Raw genomic sequence first — 9,322 nt, forward strand, 5'->3', positions numbered from 1 at the left:
CATCCAAACCACAGACCCTAGTGCCAAGATTCAGGTCCCAAGAACCCTGAAATGGACAGAGGTCATATTCCCAGCCAATTGGACTTTAAAGAATGAGAACCATACTCTACAGATCAATTGGCTAGGAATGTGACCTCTGTCCATTTTAGGGTTCTTGGGACCTGAATCTTGGCACTAGGGTCTGTGGTTTGGATGAGGGTCGTCTCACCCTTCTTTCTCTTTAAGTGCTCCAACATTCATGTTCGTTCTCATGTACTTGTAGTAGACTCTGTATATCAAGGCAATCTGACTAGTTCCCTGCGTCATGAGGGTACCATGGGTCTTGATATTGAGTGTGAGAGCTTTGATGACATTGTCATCATGGATGTGGACAGTAAAATCAGGGAAACAGTCGAAATGGACTGGTCCGTTGCTAAGGCTGGTTTCTATGGTTCCTAGGAGGCTGTCATGAAACCTAATGTGACGAGCATCTCTGAGGGCCATAAGGATTGAGTTGTTCAAACCTTTTCTGACAAGCGGTTTAAGGACATAACTTCCTACACATAGGTTTAGTCCAAGTCGGAGTTAAACCGCTTGTCAGAAAAGGTTTGAACAACTCAATCCTTATGGCCCTCAGAGATGCTCGTCACATCAGGTTCATGACAGGGGGTAAGTTACAGACTAAGGCCGGCTGAGGCCATATGCAAAAAATACAGATAAAGGTCGACTGAGGCCATGGGGTTACAATTGTGAAAATCGGCTAGGGTATTACAAAAGTAAAGGGGAGCCATCTGATTACAATTCTAAGGGTTGTAAAGAGGAGGCAAAGCTGAGGAACTCTGGACTGGGAGAGTGAGGTAATTGCTGCTGGAATTAAGCCTGCTTCAGAATGGAGTCTTGGCTGCCTTATATAGGCTGGAGGGAGCCTTGGATTCTTCTGAATATTGCTGGAATCACGGAAGGTGAAATGCTTTTACTGAGGTGAAAACATTTTCCACTGAAAGAAAACAGTGCTTCTGAATGATTGTGTCTGTGAACAGTAACTATTACTGTTCATGAATAGTGACTTGTCCCCTTGCTTTTCGGAGTACTGTTCATCTGTAGTGGCTGGTACTGTTGGATGAATTGTAGTCTGTCGGGGAATCTACTGGGTGCAGGTACTGTTCATCAATGGCTGATGCTGATTTTGAATAGTAACCGAATTGGATCCTTATTCTGAATAGTGGTTGGTCAGGATAATTAGTCAGTATCAGGAGCATCTGATGGATATCCTTCGTAAGGATCCCATTGGGAATCATCTTCATAGTTATGCTCGTGATACATAGCATAGTGGTTGTAGAGTCCACAATACAGAAGAGGTTCATGTACGGGTTTTCTTCCCGTAAGAAACTCTCTAGGATTATCTGGACCAAGCTTTTTAAGATGTCTAATAGCAGAGTCATATGGTCTTCTTCCAAAAACATAGATTCTATCTGTAGAACCTATAAAATGGTAATCCGTCCATATGTCTTGGCTGACATCAAGAATTTGGTTGTTGAAGTAGTTCCTCCAGTGTTCTACCAGAGCATTAGGGTATTTGTATGAAATATATGTGTCTCCTTCATACCATGGGCCCTGATAAGTAAAACCATTGATGAGGACAAGATGTTTTGAGGGCTGAACCTCCATCCAATTATCTCTGTCCCATTTTGGTAGAGTACTCCAACATCTGATAGAAACGAAAGGGCTGTTGATTTGCTTAACAACACTTTGCTTAACAGCACTTTGGATGATCTGTTGTAATTGGCTGATTTGGTCATGATTTGTTAGCTTGATGAGTCTGATGAAACCATATTCGAACATCTGTGAGAGCCAAGCTAGGTCTCTCTCATCATCATCCGTCTCGTCTTCATAGTTTACCAAAAGTCCAGGGAAAGGATGTTTATTTTCATATACTCTGGAGCTGCTTCCAAAGTATTCTTCCCATGTGGCTTGCATGAGAACATTGTCAATATCATCTGAATCATCTGGATTGGGGATGGTGGTTGTGACCAGAATTTTGAAATATTCAAACCAAAGATTCAGAGATTTGTTCATAACCTTGCTTCTCAGAATTCGAGACTGTAAATCTGATGGCAAGTTGGCAGTGGCACTTCTTAGAGTAGCTTGAGTCTTAAGACTAAGCCTGACATAATCAGTACCCATGATAGTCATTTTATCCATTGAATGGATATCCTCTTTGCCAAAGAGTTGAATGGTTAAGACTTCATTTCTAGTCTCGATGTTGACTAGGTGAATTTCTAGTGCTTCGAGGGTTTTTTGAAAGAGGTCTTGGTTTTTTAAGGTGAAGGCAAATTAAAGGTTATCAAGGAGACATTTAATGGAGTAAGGTAAATCTATATAGGCTCCATCATTGAATTGTAAGGTCCTGGATAAAACCTCCTGCAAGATAATAGCCATATCACCACTGGAATATGTCACCGTTGCTGGGACAAATTCCTGAAGGGATATTGATCCTCTATGGCTGATAGAGGATGCATCTTCATGCATTACAAAAGACTGTTCCGCTGGTATTCTTTTGTCTTAAGGATAGCCCCTTACTGGTGCTTTCCCCTTTATTCCTCTTCTCTACTGAAGAAGTCATAATACACTTATTAGTGGTATTAAATATGGCTTTCTCTCTATCCTGCCAAGAAAGGTTTGGATCATTTGAGATTTTCAAATAATTCTTAAAAACCTTTTTGTTTTTGAAACTGATGGATGCAAAGATGCAATTGCTTTCATGATGAATACATGATGATAGCTGGGACTGATTGGAGTCAAATGAATTATCAGTTAGAATGAATAAATCAAGGTTCTTGGCTTGACTTATACTGGATGGAGTTGTTGGTACAAAAGGATCAAGGTTCTGGACTTGATTGGTACCATGAGATGGAAGGGTTTGGATGGTAACAGTATTGAGAGTTTTGAAGACAGAAGTTTTATGGAGGATGCTAACCTCCCAAAGTTCAGGGCTTTTGACGAACTCAAATTTGACTGATTGGCCAAAGGGATAGGTAGTGATTCCTTCACTGTCTGTGGTGAAAGGGTAAAGCAAACACAAGAAAGGGTTTCCTAAGATGACCCTATCTGTCATGTTTTTAACAAGGACAAATTTTGTTTTGAAGGATATGCCGTCTTGGCAAACCTCGGCTTGAGGGAGATTGAATTCAATTTGCATTCTTCCGCTACTTGCGGATGTTAATCGCTCTGTAGACTTCTTGAAGTACTTAGAAGGAATGATTCCTTCTTGAATGCAGGTAAGATCTGCACCTGAATCAATTAAGTCTATGACCTCAAATTCAAATTCTTTGCTAATGACAATCCTGACTTTGGAATGCCATTTGTGGAAATTAATCCTACTGATGGTATCTAAGAACAATTCTCTGGATGGTTCTTGGATAAGGTCAGCTGTAGGGTTAATTGTTTCTTCTTCTTCATCATCAGAAGGGTTCTGAAATGAGGGACCTTCCTCATTACCTTGATGAGAAGTGTTTTCCAATTGTTGAACTCTTCAATTAAGGAGATCGTAATCAACCCTGAGAATGGTTAGTTCTTGTTTTAGGCTCCTAACTTCTGACTTGGTCTCCCTATTTTCTTTTTGAAGGTCGTTAATCGTAACTTCCTTCTTGGACTGTGTGAACCTATTCTAGATTTTCTCTAAATCTACTTTGGGTTGCTGGATCCTTAGTTCAGGTTTATTGGTTTCCTTGACTAAGGTTTGATGGAATTGAGTAAGCTTCTGAGCTTTAATGACTGGATCTTCTATTGCCTCTATGAGGTCTAGAAGAAGCTCTTCTTGCTTATTGAGAACATTGATGGTCTTGTTCCTACAACAACCATCTTTGCATGGTGTGGGTTCATCCGGGCCACTAGAGGTACTGGTTCTAAAGGGTCCAAAAGATGACCGATATATCTGCCTAAGCTCATTGTCACTAGCACTACTGAATGACTCACTATTAGAGTGGTCAAGTTCTAGTAACTTAAAGATCTCATGCTTACTGGATTGGTCATTAATGAGGGTATTGATAAGAGATTTGGCCTTAGCTCTACACTCACTCTTGAAATGATCTTTCTTTCCATAATTGTAGCATTTTCTTGATGCTTGTGGAATGAATTCCTTGGTTTTTCCATTCTTATAGAAATCATCAGTCTTATACTTCTGTTTTCTATAATACTTGGTTGCTGTCTTCTTCCCATGGGTTTTCTCAGAGGATTCCTTTCCTCTGTGCTTGGATTTCCTCTTGGAAGGTTTGATTGAGGGTAAGCCATACTGTGTACAAAAATGTCCCATTTTGTACTTGGCTTTGTTCTTGTTGACCTAGCTTTGGATTTTAAGATCTCTGCATGTCTTCATTCCTTTACTTCGAATGGTGCTAGAGATGTCTCCATAGGTTAGGTTATCATAATCTATGACACCTAAGGGGCTGCAAAGGGTTTCTTTGACTTTCTGGTCAAAGAGTGTTGGTAATCCATCAATGAACCTCTTCTTCCTAAACAGAGAGTTACAATCACTTCTATGCATGACTCAGGTAGTAAAGACATCTTCATACCACTAGTAGTCACCTAGGGTTTTACATCTAAGGTTACTTAGCTGCTCGTAAATCCTAGATGTGATATTGTTAGGTTTTCCTATGAAGTGTTTCATGTTCGTATAGATCAGGGTGTTGACTCCATCAAGAACTCCTCTATCAACATTATCAAAGATGGGGGTTCCTTCCTCATCTTTTTGAACTGCATGCTTGATGTCTTCTTTAGACATTTCAGTTAGGCAGTTGTTCCACCACTGCAGGAGTTTTCCTGTGAATCCTAAAGCCATCATTTCTATGACTTCCTTGTGAGGACGGCCTTCGTCCAGGTAGTTATTGGCTACCATAGTCATGTGCTGGATCTTATTTAGGATTTCTTGCTCTGACAAACCATCTATGTTCCATTCATAGAGTTTACTAGAGGATACTGAGAATTGGTTGCTCACATTCCGTTCCTCGAATTGGAGGTCAGGGGTGTTGGTCTAGGGTACCAATTCCTGGTTAAACTGGTTGGATTTATGTTGGGATGGTAAAGCCGTTTTACCTATAAATCCTGAAACTGGTTTTCTAGTTGTTCTATCTCTTTGTCAGATCCTTGACTAGAACTACTAGGGGCTGCTTGGATGTCTAAAACCTTAAGCTGGGGATTCTGACTAATTGATACTGATGAAGGGGTGACTGGTTCCTTCTTCACAAGTTCTTCTAGTTTTTGGGTGACTATTTCTAAGGCTGTCTTGTCCTTAAGGTAATTGAGGCTGGTGTGCCTAGTTGTGGGTAACTTGACTAGAGGCTTTTCTAGGGTTTGGATAGGCTTACTAGGGCTTCCTAGCTGGAGGATGACCTTGTTCTCGATCCTATCTTCTATCCTATCAAGCTGTTTTCCTATAACGTCTAAACACTGGTTGGTATAGTTGTTTTGCTCTATCACTTTCTTGACTAGGTTATCCTCATCTGTGGGGATTTTGAAAGGAGAGGCAACTATCTCTCTTTTGCGGTGTTTAAAGGTTATGGCTTCTAGAGGTGGATGGCTAGACCGGACAACTTCCGTAGTTGCATTAGGTCCTTCTATGGTCCAAACTTTGGTGAGAACACAAAACTGCTTGTGCTGACCAAAGTATCTTTCAAAGTATATGAAAAAGGGGACATTACGGAATATTTCCTTCATGAATGCCTTCCATTTTTCGAATACCTTTACTTTTTGCTCTCTGGTGTAGTTGGCTCTATAGGCTTCTCTTTTGACTCTGTTTTCCTCAGAATCAAATTCCTTTCCTAATTCTTCTAGGTCAGGAACGAATTCTTTGTTGAGTACCAAGAGCTGGTGATCTATGGAGGGATATTGGATTTCTTGTTGAAATGGTGGTTGTTCCATATCAGTCCCAGATAGGGATGGAGGGGATTGTTCTCGGCCATCTTCCTCAATCGAATCCTGTTTGGTTGTGTAGCAAGGTGTGGTAAGATGGGAATTGGTTCTAACTCCCTGGAGTTGTACACCTAGATCTCTTCTAGACTTTGGGAATGGTGATCCTAAAGGTCTGGTTGAGCTACACTAGGATGCAGATCTATCTTTAAGGTAGATAGGTGACTGCCTATGGGGTTGGTGTAGATCTATTGGGGATTTGAACCGGGATTCATCCAGAGGTGTACGATACTCATAATCTAGAGGAGTGCTGAGCCTAGATCTATCGAAACTCAATATAACCATGCCGTCGGCTAGTTGTTGGACAAAATCTAGATCTAGATTCTGGGCTGGGTTTTGGATCTGTAGAGTATGGTTCTCATTCTCTAAAGTCCAATTGGCTGGGAATGTGACCTCTTTCCATTTCAGGGTTCTTGGGACCTGAATCTTGGCACTAGGGTCAGTGGTTTGGATGAGGGTTGTCTCACCCTTCTTTCTCTTGTCAAGTGCTCCGACATTCATGTTCGTTCTCATGCACTTGTAGTAAACTCTGTATATCAAGGTGATCTGACTATTTCCCTGTGTCATAAGGGTTCCATGGGTCTTGATATTGAGTGTGAGGGCTTTGATGACATTGTCATCATGGAAGTGGACAGTAAAATCAGGGAAACAGTCGAAATGGACTGGTCCGTTGCTAAGGCTGGTTTCTATGGTTCCTAGGAGGCTGTCATGAAACCTGATGTGACGAGCATCTCTAAGGGCCATAAGGATTGAGCTGTTCAAACCTTTTCTGACAAGCGGTTTAACTCTGACTTGGACTAAACCTATGTGTAGGAAGTTATGACCTTGCTTCCTATGTGCTTGAATGGCTGAAGGGGATAACAAGTAGCACGTCTCGTACTCCTTGTTTATACCATAAACTTGTTTTATAGTCTTAACATGATAATCTATCTTGAAGGCTTTCTTCCGAGACCATGAGGACTTATAGATTTGGCTAGTGGCTACTTTAGGGATATTCCAATCTCCTATGTCTAGATCTACATCTGATAACTCATAAATAGTCTGTAACTTAAATAACTCTGATACCAAAAGGGGGTAAGTTACAGACTAAGGCCGGCTGAGGCCATGTGCAGAAAATAAAGATAAAGGCCGACTGAGGCCAATGAATTACAATTGTGAAAACTGGCTAGGGTATTACAAAAGTAAAGGGGAGCCATCTGATTACAATTGTTGAGGTGTAAAGAGGAGGCAAAGCTGAGAAACTCTAGACTGGGAGAGTGAGGTAATTGTTGCTGGAATTAAGCCTTAGTAGTGAATACGGAAATTTCCTACATGATGATAGTCTTTTCAGAGGCTTTAAATGGTATTAAGGATGTCATTGGTGAAGTAATTTCTCCAACAATTTGCAAGAGCCTGTGGATCATTGTAGGATAGGTAAGAGTTTCCTTCATACCAGGGACCTTGGTGAGTATACCCATTGATGAGTACTAGGTGGGTGGAAGGTTGGACTGTCATCCAATTGTTTCTGTCCCACTGTGGGATTGTGCTCTAGCATCTGATAGAAACAAAAGGACTTTTGACCTGTTTGACAACCTGTTGGATGATCTGCGGGAATTGGCTGACTTGGTTATGGTCTGATATCTTGACCATTCTGATAAAGCCATATTCGAACATTTTTGACAACTAGGTTGGGTCCATTTCTGTCTCATGGGGTTCAACTTCATAGTTGATGAGAAGTCCTGGAAAAGGGTGTCTTTGCTCATGTATTATGAGACTGCTCCCAAAATAATCTTCCCATTTTGCTTGGGCAACGATGTCATCCGTATCACTGGATCTATCACCATAGACTGGGAAAGTAGTGGTAACCAATGTTTTGAAATTCTCAAACCATTTGCAAGATGATTCAAACATTGCCTTGGATCCTAAAATACTGTTTTGCATCTCAGGAAGCAAGTTGGCAACAACACTTCTTAAGGTAGACTGAGTCTTAAGACTAAGTCTAGCATAATCAGTACCCATAATAGTCATATTATCCATGGAATGGATATCCTCTTTGCCAAAGAGTTGACTAGGGATGGATTGATTTCCTGCCTCAAGATTAACTAGGTGAACTTCTAGTGCTTTGAAGGTTTTTTGGAAAAGCTTGTTGTGGTTTTGGGTAAAGGCCATTTGAAGGTTATCAAGGATGAATTTAATGGAGGCTGGTAAATCTGTATAGGCTCCATTTTTGAATTGATATTTCCTGGATAATACTTCTTGCAAAATAATAGCCGTATCACCACTGGAATATGTCACCTTTGTTGGGACAAATTCCTGAAGGGATGTTGATCCTCTATGGCTGGTAGAGGATGTACCTTCATGCTTTACAAAAGATTGTTCCGCTGGTAGTCTTTTGTTTTGAGGATAGCCCCTTACTGGTGCTTTCCCCTTGTTCCTCTTCTCTACCAAAGAAGTCATTATCCACTTATTAGTGGTATTAAATATTGCTCTCTCTCTACCTTGCCAAGAAAGGTTTGGATCATTTGAGACTTTCAAATAATTGTTAAAAAACCTTTTGTTTTTAAAACTGATGGATGTAGAGATGCAATTTCTTTCATGATGAATACATGATGATAATTGGGACTGATTGGGGTTAATTGAATTATCAGCTGGAATGAATAAATCAAGGTTCTCAGCTTGACTTATATTGGATGGAGTTGTTGGTACGAAGAGATCAAGGTCCTGGGCTTGATTGGTACTATGAGATGGAAGAGTTTGGATGGTGACAGTATTGAAAGTTTTGGAGATAGAAGCTTTTTGGAGGGTACTGACCTCCCAAAGTTCGGGGCTCCTAATGAACTCAAACTTGACTGACTGACCAAAAGGATAGACAGTGATTCCTTCACTGTCTGTGGTGAAAGGGTACAACAAACATAGAAAAGGGTTTCCTAGGATGACCCTATCTGTCATGTTTTTAATAAGGAAAATTTTGTCTTGAAGGATGTGCCGCCTTGGCAGACCTTGGCTTGAGGGAGATTGAATTCAATTTGCATTCTCCCACCACTTGCGGATGTCAATCGCTCCGTAGACTTCTTGAAGTACTTGGAGGGAATGATTCCTTCTTGAATGCAGTTAAGATCAGCAGATGAATCAATTAAGGCTATGACCTCAAATTCAAAATTTTTGCTAATGACAATCCTAACTTTGGAATGCCATTTATGGAAGTTAATCCTACTAATGGTATCTAAGAACAATTCTTTGGAGGGTTCTTGGATAAGGTCAGCTGTAGGGTTAACTGTTTGATCAATTTCATCATCAGAAGGGTTCTGAAATGAGGGACCTTCCTCATTTCCTTGATGAGAAGTATTTTCCAACTGTTGGACTCTTTGATTAAGAAGATCATAATCAACCCTTAGAATGG

This window comes from Castanea sativa, chromosome 1, assembly GCF_040712315.1.
Source record: "Castanea sativa cultivar Marrone di Chiusa Pesio chromosome 1, ASM4071231v1".
NCBI classification, from domain to species: domain Eukaryota; kingdom Viridiplantae; phylum Streptophyta; class Magnoliopsida; order Fagales; family Fagaceae; genus Castanea; species Castanea sativa.